This window comes from Triticum aestivum, chromosome 4B (genome assembly GCF_018294505.1).
Source record: "Triticum aestivum cultivar Chinese Spring chromosome 4B, IWGSC CS RefSeq v2.1, whole genome shotgun sequence".
In the NCBI taxonomy this organism is placed as follows: Eukaryota; Viridiplantae; Streptophyta; class Magnoliopsida; order Poales; family Poaceae; genus Triticum; species Triticum aestivum.
In genome coordinates, this window is record NC_057804.1 from 656470049 (window position 1) to 656489031 (window position 18983).

Here is an 18983-nt window from a genome sequence, read left to right on the forward strand (position 1 = left end):
GTAGTATATCTTCATTGGTATTGAGGCGCTTGAAGAACTCTAGCACGCTTTCCTCTAAACTTACTCGACAACTTGGAATATTCCATGTGTACTCATTAATGGTATTTGGGTCAATGAACCCAATGCCATAGCGTCTAGATTTTTTTCATTTCATACATCTTCATCCTGCATATAATACCACAGAAAAGAATATAGTGAGGATAATTACATGTAATGATTGATCAAAATGATCACTACTTAGCTAGCTTGGGACTTAAATTACAGAAAGAAATTACTTACAGACAATAGCAACTGACGATAGAATTGTCGAGTGCGTCTTGATTGTATAACTGAAATAGTTCTGAATACTCAATGGACAGAGCTTTATCATGGAAGTAATGCTCATGCTTGACATTCACCATGAGGGACACTCGATTGGAAATCTTGGTAATGTTCATGTACCATTGATGCAATTCATACATTCTCGTTGGGAGGTTCTTGACCTTGTCTGGCTCGACCAAAGGTTGGCCCCGGACATATTTCCGTTTTATTTCCTCCTCTCTAAGCCGAGGCATGGGCTCGATTTCGTGGAGTTGTCCAACAGTGATCTTGAGCATTTCAGCCTGCATTATATGCTCCTCGGTTATTACCACATCGCCCAGCTGGGGAAAATTAACAGTTTGCCCACAATAATATTGGGCGCGCGTACTCTCATGTGTTGTTGGCACAACAAGCGGGGGATCGATTGCGTCGCCTGTTCTGCCAGCTGGGGAACGGTTTTCCCGCATTTTTGCCAGCTTCTTGTTGGCTCGAGCTCGAGCTTGCTTCCTTCTGTAGCCGTGCTCGATGTAGCTTCCTGATTTGGCGCTCATAGTCTGAGTCAAGAGGTTTGGGATCTGGTGCTCTAGCCATACGAATGAAGTGGTCAATCATTTTCTCAGGCACTTTCTACTTTGGCGGCGGTGCCGGTTTCGGTCCAAAATGGGCGTCCACTTGGGCCTGCACTATGGCTGTGTTTCACTCCTTGGTCATGTCGTAAGGCCTCTGAGGAAGAGGAGGGAAGTTTGGACCATATTTATATCACCTATCTCCGCCTGTAGTACCTTGACTCGTACCGCTATGCACCATAGCTGCAGCGTGTATCTTCTGCGATTGCTGAGACGGCGGAGACGGCTGACGTGGCTGACGCTGTGCCGGACTTGAAGTAGGAGGAGTGGCCTGATGCTGTGTCGGACTTGAAACTGGAGGAGTGGCCTCATGCTGTGCCGGACTTGAAGCAGGAGTCTGCTCACGCGTTCGGGGACTTGGAGGAGTTGGCGGACTTCGAGGAGGAGTCGGCTCACGCGTTCGTGGACTTGGAGGAGCGGGAGTCTGCTGACTCGGTGGAGGACTTCGAGGAGGAGTCGGCTCACGCGTTTGTGGACTTGGAGGAGCGGGAGTCTGCTGACTCGGTGGCGGACTTCGAGGAGGAGGCGGCAGACGATGCGGTGTCGGTGGACTTGGAAAGGAGATGCAATCCTTTCTCCATAGGATGATACGATGTATGGCCTCTCCCAGTGTGCGCTCGCCATCACCTCCAGCAGTGTCAAGTGCTAGCCTCGAATATGGCTCAACCAGTTCATCAACCCTGACACGACCATAGCCCTCTGGAATCGGGATGCAATAGAAGGTTGCTTCGGGGGTAATTGTAATAGCAACGTCGTCCGCCACCTTCATGGATATGTTCTTCATTTTGGAATGTAGCTCACAGTTAGTGTTCTCTATGATGTCATCCACAGGGTATGTATCCAGCAGTGTGTCGCTCGGGGTAGAACCAACGCTGCTTCTCAGCATGGATGGGACGGTGCTATCCAATGCTGGACGATCATCCGCTTGCTGCTGCCGCTGCTGAGACCCCCTTTCCTGGCTAAGTGAGTCGATTTGCTGCTGCTGCTGCTAGAATTTGAGTGCCAAGTCTGCGTGCCTTGCTTCTAGGCCTTGAAGGCGTTCTGCGTCCTGCTTCCTCTGCTCCTCCTCCAGCTTCCTCTTCTTCTCCTCCTCCATCTTCTTTCTTGCACGGGACCTGTAGTCGTCGTTCCAGTCCGAAAAGCCCTCATACCAGGGAATAACGCCCTTGCCTTGTGTTCTTCCCGGGTGTTCAGGATTTCCCAGGGCGCGCGTAAGCTCATCGTGCTCTGTGTTGGGCGTGAACACCCCCGTTCGAGCTTCTTCTATTGCGTCAAGTATCTTTTGTTCGGCTCCTTTTAGACTTTCCTTCTGCGAAACCAGGCCTGTCTTCGGGTCCAACGCCCCCCTATGCGCATAGAACCAAGTTCTGCACCTGGGGGGCCAGCTCCTAGTAACCGGAGTGACCCCTGCATCCTCCATATCTTGCTCAGACTTATCCCACTTAGGCATTCCCATCGCGTAGCCACCTGGACCGAGCCTATGGTACTGCGTCTTTTTTGCGGCATTGGCCTTGTTTTTTATCGACCGTTCCTTAGATAATTCTGAATCCTTGAATTTCATGAAATCGACCCAGTGTTCTCTTTGCTTCTCCAGTGTTCTCGTGAATTCTGGAGTCTTCCTTTCTGCAGCGAGGTGGTTGGCCCATACAGTTTTCTTGTGGGTGTTGAATGCAATTGCCATCTTCTTAAGAGCAGCGCCCTTGACTTTGTCCACATCTGCTTTAGTGAAATATCTGGTAGGGTGAAATGCTCCATCGGAGATTCCCAAAGGTTTTTTTTGCTCTGTCGTCGACCCAGGTAACACCTGGACGTCTAGTTTTTGGCTCTTTCTATTCTTGAATGGAGATCGGGAGTAGGTCCTTCACAAGAACTCCACACTGACGAGTCCACTTGTTCGCAATGTTCTTAGGCGTGAGGGGTTCGCCACTAGGTTTGACGGAGTCGATGTTGTACTTTAAACCATCCTTCAACTTTTTGCCCGGGCCTCGCTTTGTCCTGCTGTCTGTAGAAGCAGATTTGCTCGATCCGGAGGGCTGAAAGAAGAAAGATCGATTCGTTAATATATCTTCAAATAAAATAAAACATGTGATGATCACCAGATGCCTGCTTATATAAATATACCTCGCTGGTAGTCTTCGTTATTTGAAGATCAGCATTGTCTGTGTCATCATAAACATTGTCTATGTCATCATAATCATAATCATAGTTCATGACTTCATCAGCTCGATCGTCGAGATCGAATATCCTTTCATCACCCTCTCGGGTATTGTTCAGATATTGGGAGCCATCATCTGCTTCATTCAGATCATCTAGCCTGCGAGGGCTGCGTATGATGTCGAACAATTGCTCTTCTCTCTCTCTCTGCCGGTATTGTCCACCATAGCTCTTACTTAACTAATACAGAAGAAATATAAAACAATTTAGTATTCAAATTACAATGCATGGATGCAATCAATAAGGAAAAACTGAATCATATAGTACATAATATATGCATCGTCTCGATTAATATATAATCTCGAATACATCATCGTCTCGAATAATATATATAATCTCGAATATTATATATCGAATACATCAGTGGCTAGGTACCTAATAAAGATCAAGTACTACAGAAGAATCTAGGGCACCACTCGCGGTTCCTGGGGCGCGGGCGGTGGATACCCAAAGAGAAGGAACCATCACATGATCATATCTCCGGTCATCTGCCCAAAAAACCTGCCAAGTAGTGGAGAACCTGACATCGTCCATAGCAGCCTTGTAGCGATGGACGTGCTCGTCTTCCTCCCTGACACGGCGACGCACCACCTCCGGCGGGGCCAACTGCCTCTGCACCGAATGTGGCCCATGCGAACGCCACCAAAGGAGATAAGGGTCGACGACGGGACCCGAGGCCGGGTTCCTCACCAAGCGGCGCACCCCTCCAGGTAGCACCTTCCAGTGCCAGCCTGGTGGAGCCCAGTCCTGGACATGGGTCCTCTGAAGGATGACGTCGGCGCGAACGGGTCGACGGCGAGGATGCGGGTCGGGCATATCGTCGAAAACAAATACTATATGCCCGCAAAAAGTAAGATTTTTTAAATGATTGGATTGTGATAACTAAAATTCTATATGCAAATTCTAACAATTTGACATTAATCTAATTCATCTAACTAAAACTAATTCTAAAATTTCTAACATTTCTAATTATATAACTAACATTTCTAATATTTCTATAACTAAAAAACAGAAAAATTGCTAACATTTCTATAAATATTTCTATAACTAAAAAATAGAAAAAAAATTATAACATTTCTATATATATAACTAACATTTCTAATATTTCTATAACTAAAAAAAGAAAAATTTCTAACATTTCCATAGATATTTCTATAACTAAAAAACAGAAAAATTTCTGTAACTAAAATTTATAACAAAAAACTAATGTGTGTGTGTGTGTGTGTGGACATGGCGGCCGGGGCATGAGCTCACCGGCGAGGCGACGACGGGGTGGCGACGACGGGGCGACGGGATGGGGCGGCGATGAAAGGGCGACGGGGCGGGGCGCGGCGACGGGGATGACGGGGGACGGGGACGGGGACGGCCGGGGACGACGGGGACGGGGACGGCCGGGGGCGACGGGGACGGGAACGACCGGGGCGGAGACGGCGACGGGGGCGGCGACGAGGGGCGGGGACGCGTCGGGTGCGGCGACGGCGTCGATCGGGGCAGGCGGCGTGTCGTCGGCGGAGAGGGAAGAACAGAGGGAAACTGAATTTTTTTCAAGTGTCGGCGGAGAGCCACCAACCGGTACTAAAGGTCTGTTTTGGCCAGGCCAAGCGGCGGGAAGCGCCCCCCTTTAGTACCGGGTCGTAGCACCAACCGGTACTAAAGACCCCCCCCCTTTAGTACCGGTTGGTGCCACGACCCGGTACTAAAGGTGTGTGCTGGTGCAGGTTCGTGTGGCAAGTTTAGTCCCACCTCGCTAGTCGAGGGGCGTCCGCGCTGGTTTATAAGCCCCAGTGTGGTAGCTCTCTCGAGCTCCTCTCCAAAGCAGGCCTACTGGGCCTACCTATTTTGTGCTGCCCTCTAGGCCTACTGGGTCATTGCAGGCCTGCATCTTGGCCCAACAAAATGTTGTGTTTCTAGTCGTATGCAGGCCGCTCTGGCCCATTAGGCGGGCTTTTTATTTTCTTAATTTTTTTTGCTTTAATTTTTTTATTTTATTTTTTAGTTTATTTATTTTTGAATAGTTTAAATATTGAATTATTTGAAATTTGTGTGAATCACTAGTTTGTGAATAACTTAACTTTGAAAATAAATTTTTCAGTGATTCTTTTTCTTATGTTTATAATTATTAGTGTGTTTTATCATTATATTCAATTTGGTAATGTTTAGGTTATTTAAAAAATGAAATGCCTTTGTAATAGATGAGTTTTTGTCTGAAACCCTGATACTTCGAAAGAGATTGTCCATTTTGTACACGAAGTGCATCCAGTTTTTGCCGTAACCTTCTCTACTTTTTTGCACATGCTATGTGGGTGAAATTATGATACCATGACAACTTTCAACCTTTTCTGAGTTCATTTGAAATGCTTTTCAATTTCAGGGTCATTTAGCTAAAAAAATCAGTAAATGCATGAAAGAATTTGTTTGCACATAAATTTTCTTCGCGTTTCAAATGCCAAAACACATAACTACCCTAACTATTACAGAGATTCCCTCCTGGGTGTGAAACACAGAAGAAAGTGATGATAGTGAAGTCGATCACATCCTAGATCTTTGGGTGTGAAACTTTTTCTTCGCGTGTGTCCGTTTGCACCGTAGCCATGGAAAATCTTCATCATTTAACTGGATGCTCAGGTCAATATTCACTGTGAATGGAGCAATTTCATCAAACTTTTCATAATTTTCTGACATGTCTGTCTTGTCATTCACTCCCATGATGTTTCTTTTCCCTCAAAGAACTATGTGGCGCTTTGGCTCGTCGTATGATCCATTCGCTTCCTTATCTTTTCTTTTTCTCGGCCTGGTAGATATGTCTTTCACATAAAAAACCTGCGCCACATCATTGGCTAGGACGAATGGTTCGTCTGCATACGCAAGATTGTTGAGATCCACTGTTGTCATTCCATACTGCGGGTCTTTCCTTACCCCGCCTCGTGTCATATTGACCCATTTGCACCGAAACAAAGGGACCTTCAAACCACCTCCATAGTTTTTTTTGAGGGTTAACGACAGTGGGAGAGGCTCCCACTGACTTTGTATTACTCACAAGAGAACGGTTACATGTGTGTTACAATGGGTTTTAGGCCCCCCGGCCGTAAAAGCTACAAAATCCAAGACTAGCGACCCAAACTTACAATGTAATCAGAGAGAAAAGGATGGGATTTCTCTGGACAGTTGTGAACAACCAGCTCCAAGAGATTTTTGAATCTAGCTAGCCATGCCTCGAAGGAGTGTGGAATCCCCCTGAAATGTTGGTTGTTTCTCTCCATCCATATGCTCCAAGCAGCAAGCAAAAAAACATCCATGAATAGGGGTCGATGCCAGCTATCTTTACCTCCATGCAAAAGGGCTAATCTGTTGGCTCCCCCCGGCCAAGACATCCCAACCTTACTCCAGCACCGCTGGCTAAAGGGGCACGTAAAGAAAAGGTGCTCCACAGTTTCCTCGTGGGGGTTCTGACAGAACATGCATGCATAATTATCCCCGGCTACAGCAAAGTGTCGCCGCCTCAGCATGTTCTTGGTGTTCAAGCGATCGACCAGAAGCAGCCACCCGAACAGTTTGAACTTGATCGGGCTTTTGGATTTCCAAAGCCAACAAAACGCCTCATCAGCCGCAACCTGCTTGAAACAGTGGTTGTAGTACCCTTTGGAAGAAAAACGCCCTAGGTTGCAGACCCAAGTGTCGGCGCAGTCATTGACCACCTGGACGTGCATAGACCCATGCTGAATCTCTGTGATCTCCTCCCTGGCCTGGATCGAAAGAGGCAGGCTGAAAATCATGGCCGGATCAGCGGTCATGAGTACCTTGACAACGGAGTCATCCTCGTTCAAGGCAAAGGAGAAGGCTCGTGGATACGTGTCCATCAGTGTGGAGTCATTGTCACCAAACCAGACATCTTTCCAGAACAAAGAGCTAGAGCCATCCCCTGGGATTACTTTGGTGATTCCCCGGAAGATCCCGCTGAGTTGCATCACATCCTTCCACCAGAAGGAGCCCACTAATTCAGTAGCATGCGGTACTTTATTTGTGTAATATGCATCCCAGACCAGCTGAACCCAGGGTACATCCTCCCGATTGTAGAACTTGAACAAGTGCTTTAAGAGGAGCGCAGTATTTTGTGTTTTGATATCAATAACACCAAGGCCACCACATCGTTTTGGTCAACAAACGAGCTCCCAGGCAGCAAGGGAGTTGTTTTTGACCCCCATCATCAGAATTTTTCGCCCAAAGGCAGTATCGGCGCAGTTTATCGAGGTGTTCAATCACTTTGGGGTGCAGCTTGATTGTACACATCGCATAGATCAGCATGGAGGTGACAACCGAATTGACCAGAGTCAATTTGGCCCCCGACGACATCAGTGATAAGGCAGTGGAAGTTTTCCTTTCAACCGATTGCACCAACGGCATGAGATCAAGAACAGTCGGCCTCGTTGTCCCCATGGGGAGACCAAGGTAAGTGAACGGCAAGGTGCCAACAGAGCAGCCAAAAACCTCCGCTAACTCACTAGCATGTTGGTGATCAATGTTAATGGGTATAAGGGTTGATTTATGGAAATTGATCTTGACTCCAACCGAAGCTGCATAATCCTCCAAGCTAAGTTTCATGCGGGCAGCCTGTGTAGGAAAAGCTTGCATAACCAAGATTGTATCATCTGCGTATTGCACCACCGGGAAGTCACCTGCATTTTCACGATGAAGAGGAAGCTCCAGCAGACCCTGGGCGTAAGCGTCGTTGATTGCAGCTTGAAGAAGGTCAGCTGCAAGGACAAAGATCAGTGGCGAGAGAGGGTCACCCTGTCATACACCACATTTGCATTTGAATTTCCGACCAGGAACACCATTTAGGAGAACAGATGAAACTCCCGAGCCGAAAATCATTTCCATCCAACCTAACCATTTGTCATCAAATCCCATGTGTTTCATGATTTCCAACATGGGGGCATGTTCAATCGTATCAAAAGCCTTGGCAAAGTCAAGCTTAAGTAAAACAATCTCTATCGCAGATGAGTGGCATTGATGAATATATTCAAACGACCACGCAAGGCAATCTTGAATGGTCCTCCCCTTAATAAAACCATATTGGTTTCTGCGGATGATTTTGAGAATAACTTTCTGCAGTTGGTTAGCCAGGATTTTTGTAATGATTTTCAGACAACAATTCAGTAAGGTAATTGGTCTAAAATCATTAGCAGTTTCCGGAGAGGATATTTTTGGAATCAGGGTGATGTATCCCTCACTAATGCTAGTGATATCAAGCCCACCCGCATGGAAAGCATGACACAACTTGTAGAAATCCGTCTTGATGATTTGCCAGCACTTCTTAAGAAAACAACCATTGAAACCATCCGGGCCGGGGGCTCTGTCGTTTGGCATTTCCTTAATAACAGCATCGATCTCTTCATTAGAGAAGGGCGCAGTCAGTTGATCCAACCCATCAATCCGGCGGATGATCCTAGAAAGATCAAACCGTATGCTAGTGGGTTTAGAAGAACCTAAACGTTCCTTGTATGTAAATAGAACCCCTCCTTGCCAACGTGGTCATGGATTTCCACATCACCAACTCTAAGCATGGCAATAGCATTGTGTCTATATTGCTCCGTGGCTAGAGATTGGAAAAGCTTAGTGTTCTCATCAGCAAATCTGAAATACCTGATAGTACATCTCTTCCTCCAATATTCATTCTGGTATTTGAGCAAGGCCTGTAAATGGGATTTCAAAATCTTCCTGAAGTTTGATTCCTGGATGTATAAAGGGCGTTTATCCTCAAGAGAGTCCATGAAAGCCAGAGCCTCATTACTGTTCTGAATCATAATTTTAAGTTTTGAGATACCCTTGCTCCATCGCTTAAGATCATATCTCAGGGTTTTAAACTTTTTACATATGCATGCGGCGGCATTCGGGGCGTGACATGTCTTAGACCAGGAGTTAGCAACAACCTCCATGAACCCTTCATGATTAGTCCAAAAGTTCTCAAACCGAAAGAGCTTGGACCTGGGGATACTCGATTCAATTGTGACCACGCACGGGATGTGATCAGACACCGGTTTTCCCAGAGGCAGAACCATCATGTTTGGATAGGAGGTAGTCCAACAAGATGACGAGAAGAACCAGTCCAACTGTTCCAACAAAGGATCGTCCTGCATATTGCTCCAGGTATAGGCTCTGCCTTTCACAGGCAATTCCATTAGCGATTGTGCCCGGATGAGCTCATTAAACAACAACATGTCCGCAGCGTCCCCCCCAGGTTCATTTCTGTTATTCGTAGATCGAATAAAATTAAAATCACCAAGAATCAGCCAGTTTTCATCATCAGGAATATTTAGGTCAAAAAGCCAATTTGTAAAGTCCACTCTACGCTGGCCGGAGCAGGGGCCATAGACATTGATCAGTTTCCAAGAATCATTCGATTATGTAGCAACAAAAGAAACCCCCACCGCAAAAGAATCCACATACCAAGGCGTGCCCGTGAACACAGAACTATTCCAAATTATAATGATACCACCCGAGGCACCAACTGATGGTGCAAAAGCAAACTTATCGAAACGCTTAGGGCAGAAAGTTTTAATAAAAGCAAGATCGAAGGCTTCACGTTTAGTTTTCTGGATACATAGCACAGAACAACCGCTAGTATCGATCGCATTCCTAATAGCCAAAAGTTTTGCCTTAGAGTTTATGCCTCTGATGTTCCACGAAAGCACGTTCCACGATTTATTCATCAGAAAGGAAGACTTCAGTCGTCTGCATCCACATACGAGCGCTGGTCATCCAGCAGCTTCTCGTGGGAGAGGGCTTCCTGAGCAATTCCACAATTGCTTCCCATCTGTTGAAGATCTTCAATCGGTGTTGGAGGGGGCAAGCAGTAGTGACCACCTGCACAGGAGCAGCAGCCAAAGAAACAGCAGTGACAAAAGGAGTCTCTAGTGGTTTCACCCTTGACTTGGAACGCTTAGTGTCGAAAGCATGATTAACCTTGAATCCATCATACTTGTTGGATCTAGTACTTCGTCTGACAACAGTGGTGTCCAAAGGCACTAACACATTGCGGGGTTGTGGAGCATTAAACAGAGAAGAGGATGCAATCACCTGAAGAGCATTATGCGGGTCTGACGGAGGCACTAATTGAGAGTCCTCATCTGCAGAGATAAGCTGTGTGATCGCCTTGAGGCCAGGGGAACGAGCAGGAAACTCCCTGTCCGCAGCTGACAGCCGATCCCTGGGCTCAGAAGACAACAAAGACGATGGAACGATAACTGCTCCCCACTGAAATGTAGTAGTAAAGATCATGGAGAGGACATCAGGTTCAGGTGCCATGTTTACAATCCAGGCTGCAGCAGCGACGTTGAGATGGTTCTGAATGAGCTTGAAAGGGTTTAGAGGCAGCATCATAGGCACAGCATGTTGGAAGGTGATAGCTGGTGTATATATGCGCTTGAGCATCCTCCCGATCCAAAGTAGGAACTCATGATCACCAGCAATCAGAAGGTTAACAGAGCTTCCTCCGGCTCTGACGAACTCCAGTCTAGCAGCAGGACTTCCATTCACAAATCCGTCAGCCAAAGCTTCCACCGCCTGAAACTCAGTGTGAGAAGACCAAATATCAGATAAGTTGTCATGCACATTATGCTCCGGATCCACACCATCCATGAGTGACGGACCATCATACTGAAAGAATGTCCTGAAACTGAACCCAGTATATGGTGGAGGGATCACAGGCCACACACCCCAACCATTTTCCTGAACATGGTCTTGAGCAGGTTCAGGGGCATTCCAGGCTGCCTCATTCAGAGCATCTTGAGCAGCCATCTCATAAATTCGTGCTTGCTGCATGAGGGTGTAGTAAGGAAGCTCGTATGGATGTGGTGATGCATTCAGGAGCGGGGGGACATCCTCATTGCCAACTAAATTAGGGATAGTGTTTCTACCATTCAGAACATAAACAGGCACAGACCACGAGCGGGCAAGACCAGGCAGTAAACCAACCCTGGTAATCACAAGACTGTGTGGCACCTCAGCAACATCTTTGATATGGCATTTGACAAGAATTCTAGCCTTTTTCTGGCCCGGACGGGGCCAGACAAGAAGCTTTCCAAAGTTTGAAACAGCCTTATGAATGTAATGTTCAGTTTGATAATCCATTGGAAAGGCAAGAAACATAACCCAAACTTCATATTCAAAAGCAGGCATGCGCATATTGATACTCTCATCATGCGGAACTAGGGAGAAGGTGGAATCATCAGTCAAAGCATGAGGTCCTTCTCTAATGGCGGCATCTCTACTTTCCATATCCGCGAACACCAGACATCCGATGCCCAGCGGGTAAACAAAGTCATCTAGCAGCTCATACTCTAAATCACCAATAATAATGCGGCAGACCTCGGCTAACCAGAACTCCTTCTGATGATCTGGGACTGGTGGGTGGACAGAAACGATGGCGTACCTGTCATGGTTCAGAGGCGGATCATCCACCACCATGACATGGCGCTGGACATGATGATTAGGCCCACGATTGAAGGTCGATCCATCCGGAGCGAAGGCAAACGGGCGCACCGGGAAGTTCGCCATGGTTGAGGATGCCGGTGACTGCGCCTGCTGGAGAAGGTTCGCCGGAGGAGGAGGTATGGCTTTCTTGCTCAGGGTCGAAGGCGAGACGAATCGAGATGGATCAAGCATGGGTGTGGAACTCGAGGAGAGTGTCGGCTCACCCGATTGGGGTTTTTGGCAGGCAGAATTGACTACACCCTGACCAGGGAGGCGTATCGTCAAGCAATGAGGGTTAGCCACGTCCGAAAGGCGTGGGATTTTCTGTTTCCGTTTCCAAACCCAACCTTCACGCGAATCCCTAACAGCACGGGCCATACCAACCACCATAGAGTTACCAACCACAGGCTCATCCACTGCAACCCGAGGCAAGATCCTCTCAGATTGTGTTAGGTGTTTTCGTTTCCAGGACCAACGAGGAATAAAATTACAAGCCTTGGGCTTACGTGACATGTGGCCCAGACGAAAGCAGAAGGAGCAACGACGAAGCCCAGGACAGAGCCTAGTCATATGGTCCACCGCAGAACATGCAGTACACGGAAAACCCAAGGGATCGGGGCCCACCTTGCATGGCACATGCTCGTGAGCATCAGTACGTGAGGCAAAACAAGCACAAAATCCAGAGACATCCCCACAACCTTGACAAAAGATTCCCGTGCAGGAATCGTCAACATGACCAAGACGATCACAGAGAGAGCAATGCATAAGCCTTTTGTAGATGTATTCTTTGGTCGGGATTGACGAAACTTGGACCATAAGCTTAACACTGTCATTATCATATCCGGCCTGCCAGCCATCCAAAATAGAAAACAGAGTATCATCCGGGATTGAATCCCACAAACTCAAGTTGAACTGTCCACCACGAAAAGAAGGCAACCTTCCAGGAATATCGGAAGAAATAGGTAAGGATATTGAACCAATCCGAAAAGAATCCAGAGAAACCGGAGTTAAGAAACTTCCAAAAGAGATCTGATCTGAAGGCTCGCCGGAATGTAAGTCCGTCGGTGGCGGAATGAAACCCAATTTCTGCAGCACTGGTAAAGACGCGGGATCCATAGGCATCTTACTCTGGGTAGAAAGCCATTTAGATTTAATAGCCGGACCGGGTGAGGAAGCCAAACCAGTCAACTCAGAATCTTCATGCCATGAGGGAAGCCGGGGATGTGAACCCATACCACGGTGAAGATGAAAATGACAGATAAAGTCCGGCCAGATACGGTCCCGTAATCCAAAAATGAAATGCCCCACACGATTTGAGGCCACTGAGAACTGAAATGGCGATCTCCCAAACGCATGACATTGAAACCATCACTAAGACCTCCAATACATGACTGAAGAGCCAAACCCACCGAATCCACCGAAAGGGGAAAAGAAGCCGAGGAGAAGGAGACTTCAAGGAAGAATTCCTTGGAGCCGGGGTTGGGGACGAAGTGGACCGTAGATCCAAACCTTGCACGCACCTGTGCCTCGACCTTGAGGCCGGGGGAGAAATCCCAATGGAGGAGGCCGTCCATTGGAGTCGCCGGATGGAGATCGTAGGGTTAAACCCTAGAATCGCCATGGGAGTCGCCTGAGGTGGAGGGAGGTGGAGGGAGGTGCGCCATCCGACCAGAGACTTGGCATAACCACCTCCATAGTTAAGTTCCCATATGTCCTCTATGTAACCATAATATGTTTCCTATCCCGTGTTGGTTGTTGCATCAAAGTGGACACCACTGTTTTGGTTGGTGCTCTTCTTATCTTGGGCGATCGTGTAAAATGTATTCCCATTTATCGGGTACCCTTTGAAAGTCATTATATTTGAAGATGGTAACTGGGACAGCGAGTATAGGTCATCTTCAATACCGCCATCATGCATGGCACGTTTCTGCAACCAACCGGTGAAAGTCCTCGTTTGTTCACGTGTAATCCAGTCGTCAGACTTCTCCGGGTGTTTGGAGTGTAGAAAATTCTTGTGTTCCTCCATATACGGAGCCACCAAGGCAGAATTCTGTAGAACTTTGTAGTGTGCTTCAGTGAGAGAATGCCCGTCCATACATATTATTTGATCCCCTCCAAGCGTGCCTTTTCCATCCAGTCTGCCCTTATGCCACGATTCAAGAACACCAATCGGCTTAAGGTCAGGAATAAAGTCAATACAAAACTCAATGACCTCCTCATTTTCATGGCTCTTCGAGATGCTTCCTTCTGGCCTAGCACGGTTATGAACATATTTCTTCAAGACTCTCATGAACCTCTCAAAGAGGAACATATTGTGTATAAATACAGGACCCAAAATGTTAATCTATTCGCAAAGGTGAACTTGGACGTGCGTCATGATGTTGAAGAACGATGGTGGGAACACCAACTCGAAACTGACAAGACATTGCACCAAATCATTTTGTAACCTTGGTATGATTTATGGATCGATTACCTTCTGAGATTGCATTGAGGAATGCACATAGCTTCACAATGGCTAATCGAACGTTTTCCGGTAGAAGCCCCCTCGATGCAAGCGGAAGCAATTTCTCATAATCACGTGGCAGTCATGAGACTTTAGGTTCTGGAACTTTTTCTCTGCCATATTTATTATTCCCTTTATATTCGACGAGAAGCCAAACGGTACCTTCATGCTGAGCAGGCATTCAAAGAAGATTTCCTTCTCTTCTTTGGTAAGAGCGTAGTTGGACTGACCCTGATGTATGTCGTCTTTTCCGTGCATACGTTGCTGGTCCTCCCGTGCCTCTGGTGTATCTTTTGTCTTCCCATACACGCCCAAGAAGCCAAGCAGGGTCACGCAAAGATTCTTCGTCACGTGCATCACGTCGATGGAGGAGCGTACCTCTAGGTATTTCCAATATGGCAGGTCCCAAAATATAGATTTCTTCTTCCACATGGGTGCGCGTCCGTCAGCGTCCTTTGGAACAGGTTGTCCGCCAGGACCCTTTCCAAAGAATACCTTCAAATCCTTGATCATATCATGTACCTCAGCACCAGTACGGTGGCGAGGCTTCGTCCGGTGATCCGCCTCACCTTTGAAATGCTTGCCTTTCTTTCTTACGGGATGCCTGCTCGGAAGAAATCGACGATGTCCCAGGTACACATTCTTCCTGCAACTCTCCAAATATATACTGTCGATATCATCCAAACAGTGTGTGCATCTGTGGTATCCCTTGTTTGTCTGTCCTGAAAGGTCACTGAGAGTAGGCCAATCATTGATGGTCATGAACAGCAATGCCTTTAGGTCAAATTCTTCATGTCCGTGCTCATCCCATGCACGTACACCTGTTCCATTCCACAGTTGTAATAGTTCTTCAACTAATGGCCTTAGGTACACATCAATGTCGTTGTCGGGTTGCTTAGGGCCTTGGACGAGCACTGGCATCATAATGAACTTCTGCTTCATGCACAACCAATGAGGAAGGTTATACAAACATAGATTCACAGGCCACGTGCTATAGTTGCTGCAATGCTCCCCAAAAGGATTAATACCATCTGCGCTTAGACCAAACCATACGTTCCTTGGGTCACCTACAAACTCCTCCCTATAATTTCTCTCGATTTTTCTCCACCACGAACCATCAGCGGGTACTCTCAACTTTCCGTGTTTCTTACGGTCTTCTCCGTGCCACCGCATCACCTTCGCATGCTCTTTGTTTTGGAACAAACGTTTCAACCGTGGTATTATAAGAGCATACCACATCACCTTGGCAGGAATCTTCTTCCTGGGGCGCTTGCCCTCGACATCACCAGGGTCATCGCGACTGATCTTATAACGCAATGCACCGCATACCGGGCAAGCGTTCATATCCTCGTACTCACCACGATAGAGGATGCGGTCATTCGGGCATGCATGTATCTTCTGCACCTCTAACCCTAGAGGGCAGAATGCCTTCTTTGCTTCATACGTACTCTCGGGTAATTCGTTGTCCTTTGGAAGCATATTCTTTATCATTACCAGCAACTTTACAAATCCATTGTCAGATACACCATTCTCTGCCTTCCATTGCAGCAATTCCAGTGTGGTGCCCAACTTTTTTTTCTCAGCTTCGCAATTCGGGTACAACAATTTCTTGTGATCCTCTAACATGCGCTGCAACTTCTTCCTCTCCAAATCACTTGCACAGTTTCTCTTTGCATCGGCAATGGCACGACCTAGATCATCAGCGGGCTCATATGATGCCTCTTCTTCAGCTTCTTCCCGCATTGCCAGCTCAGCTTCTTCCCCCATTGTTGTATCATCGTATTCAGGGAACCCATGTCCAGGATAGCTGTCGTCGTCCTCTTCTTCTTCATTGTCTTCCATCATAACCCCTCTTTCTCCGTGCTTGGTCCAAACATTATAGTGGGGCATGAAACCGGACTCAAATAGGTGGACGTGAATGGTTCTTAACGTTGAGTAATTGTGACCATTCTTACAGCCAGCACATGGACAACGCATAAAACCATGCGCCCACTTGTTTGCCTCAGCGGGAAGCAGAAAAGTATGCACGCCATTAATGAACCCGGGAGAGCATCGGTCATCATACATCCATTGTCGGCTCATCTTCATTACACAACACCGAATAGACCAAATTAATACAAGTTCATACATAAAGTTCATATACAGCACTTAATTAAATGCAACATACAAATAACTCTCTAGCTAAAGAATTTAAATGCAATAACAAATGCGATCAAGATTGCAACTAAGGTAACAATTGATCCAATAGCATAATGATACCAAGCCACACTATCAATGGAATATTTTATAATCTTTCTAATCTTCAACCGCATTTTCTCCATCTTGATCTTGTGATCATCGACGACATCGAAAACATGCAACTCCAATTCCATCTCCCCCCCCCCCTCAATTATTTTCAATTTTTCTTTCAAATATTCATTTTCTCTTTCAACTAAATTTAACCTCTCGACAATAGGGTCGGTTGGAATTTCTAGTTCACATACCTCCTAGATAAAAATATCTATGTCAACTTGATGGGCATAATTTGTCATAAACACGAAATGCAACAACTAGTTTTAAAAGAGAATATACCACATCTGAATCATAACAAGGGCGAGGGCCGACGGGGACGGATATCAAAACCATGGCACTATGTATAACAAACAACATACGGGTAAGATAATTATATGAGTAACTATATATCCAAATCACACAAACATCAATTTGGTAATGTAAAACATTCATGAACAAGAGCCTCACCACAAGGTGGTGCCGGTGATGGGACGATGCGTGCGATCGACGGTGGTTATGACGGAGATTTAGAAGGCACTAAGTAAACCACACCTACATATGCAAACTAAGTGTTATTTTTGACCTCAAATTACATATAAATCAAATACTAGCACATATAATTCCTCCCAAATTACTAAACTCACAAATTAATCACTATACAAAGCATTGCAAGAGGTAATGTAGCAATGAGAGATGAAAGTACAAAGTTTCTAACCTTTGTGATCATTTGAATGGATGGGGGCCTTCAAATCTTGACAAATTTTGGACAAAATTTGTGATGAGCACGAGGAAGAGAGGGAAGAACAGAGGAAGTGAGGGGAAGGGGAAGAATAGAGCGAGCTCGGGTGGACAAAGGGTTTATGTACGACGACCTTTAGTACCGGTTCGTGGCACGAACCAGTGCTAAAGGTGCTGGAGGGGCCCATGACTGACAACATTCTGCCACCACTCTCTTTAGTACCGGTTCGTGGAACAAACGGTGCTAAAGGTTCGCCACGAACCGATACTAATGACAGCGGCCGGCTAGCCGTTGGAACCGGCACTAATGTACACATTAGTGCCGGCTCAAAATCAAACCGGCACTAATGTGTCTCAGATTTGACCCTTTTTCTACTAGAGTAGGCACGTCCAAAAGAAACACAAGAGAACAACACAAGAAACAAATGCAGAAAACGGCGGATCAACAAAAAACGAATAAGCCACGCGACCGCCATGTTGGAAATATGCCCTAGAGGCAATAATAAAATGGTTATTATTGTATTTCCTTGTTCATGATAATTGTCTATTGTTCATGCTATAATTTTATTAACTGGAAACCATAATACATGTGTGAATACATAGACCACAACATGTCCCTAGTGAGCCTCTAGTTGACTAGCTTGTTGATCAATAGATGGTTATGGTTTCCTGACCATGGACATTGGATGTCATTGATAATGGGATCACATCATTAGGAGAATGATGTGATGGACAAGACCCAATCCTAAGCATAGCACAAGATCGTGTAGTTCGTTTGCTAAGAGCTTTTCTAATGTCAAGTATCATTTGCTTAGACCATGAGATTGTGCAACTCCCGGATACCGTAGGAATGCTTTGGGTGTACCAAACGTCACAACGTAACTGGGTGGCTATAAAGGTGCACTACAGCTATCTCCAAAAGTGTCTGTTGGGTTGGCACGAATCGAGACTGGGATTGTCACTCCATATGACGGAGAGGTATCTCTGGGCCCACTCGATATTGCATCATCATAATGAGATCAATGTGACTAAGTAGTTAGTCACAGGATCATGCATTACAGAACGAGTAAAGTGACTTGCCGGTAACGAGATTGAACGAGGTATTGGGATACCGACGATCGAATCTCGGGCAAGTAACATACCGATTGACAAAGGGAATTGTATACGGGGTTGATTGAATCCTCGACATCGTGGTTCATCCGATGAGATCATCATGGAACATGTGGGAGCCAAAATGGGTATCCATATCCTGCTGTTGGTTATTGGCCGGAGAACGTCTCGGTCATGTCTGCATGATTCCTGAACCCGTAGGGTCTACACACTTAGAGTTCGGTGATGCTAGAGTTGTTATGGGAAATAGTATGTGGTTACCGAAGGTAGTTCGGAGTCCCGGATGTCATCCCGGACGGCACGAGGAGTTCCGTAATGGTCCGGCGGTGAAGATCGATATATTGGACGAAGGGTATTGGAGTCCGGAAGTGTTCCGGGGGTAGCAGGCTATGGCCAGCATGACCGAAAGGTCGGGAGCCCCGGCAAGTGTTGGAGGTCCTCATGGGCCAAAGGGGAAGGGGAAAACCAGCCCACTAAGGGGTGGTGCGCCCCCCACACCCTTTCCCACGTTATTTGGGGTGGTGGGGCGCCTCCACCTGGCTTGGGAGGCAATCCTCCACCTGCTTGGCTTGGGGGGCAAGTCTCCCTAGGATTTTCCCTAGGGAGATCCAATCTGCTTGGCCGCCGCCCCCTAGGGGAAACCCTGGGGGCGTCTCCCCCTCTCGCCTTGCCCCTATATATAGTGGAGGGGTGGGAGGGCAGCCACACCTCTTCCCCGGCGCAGCCCTCTCCCTCCTCCAACACCTCCT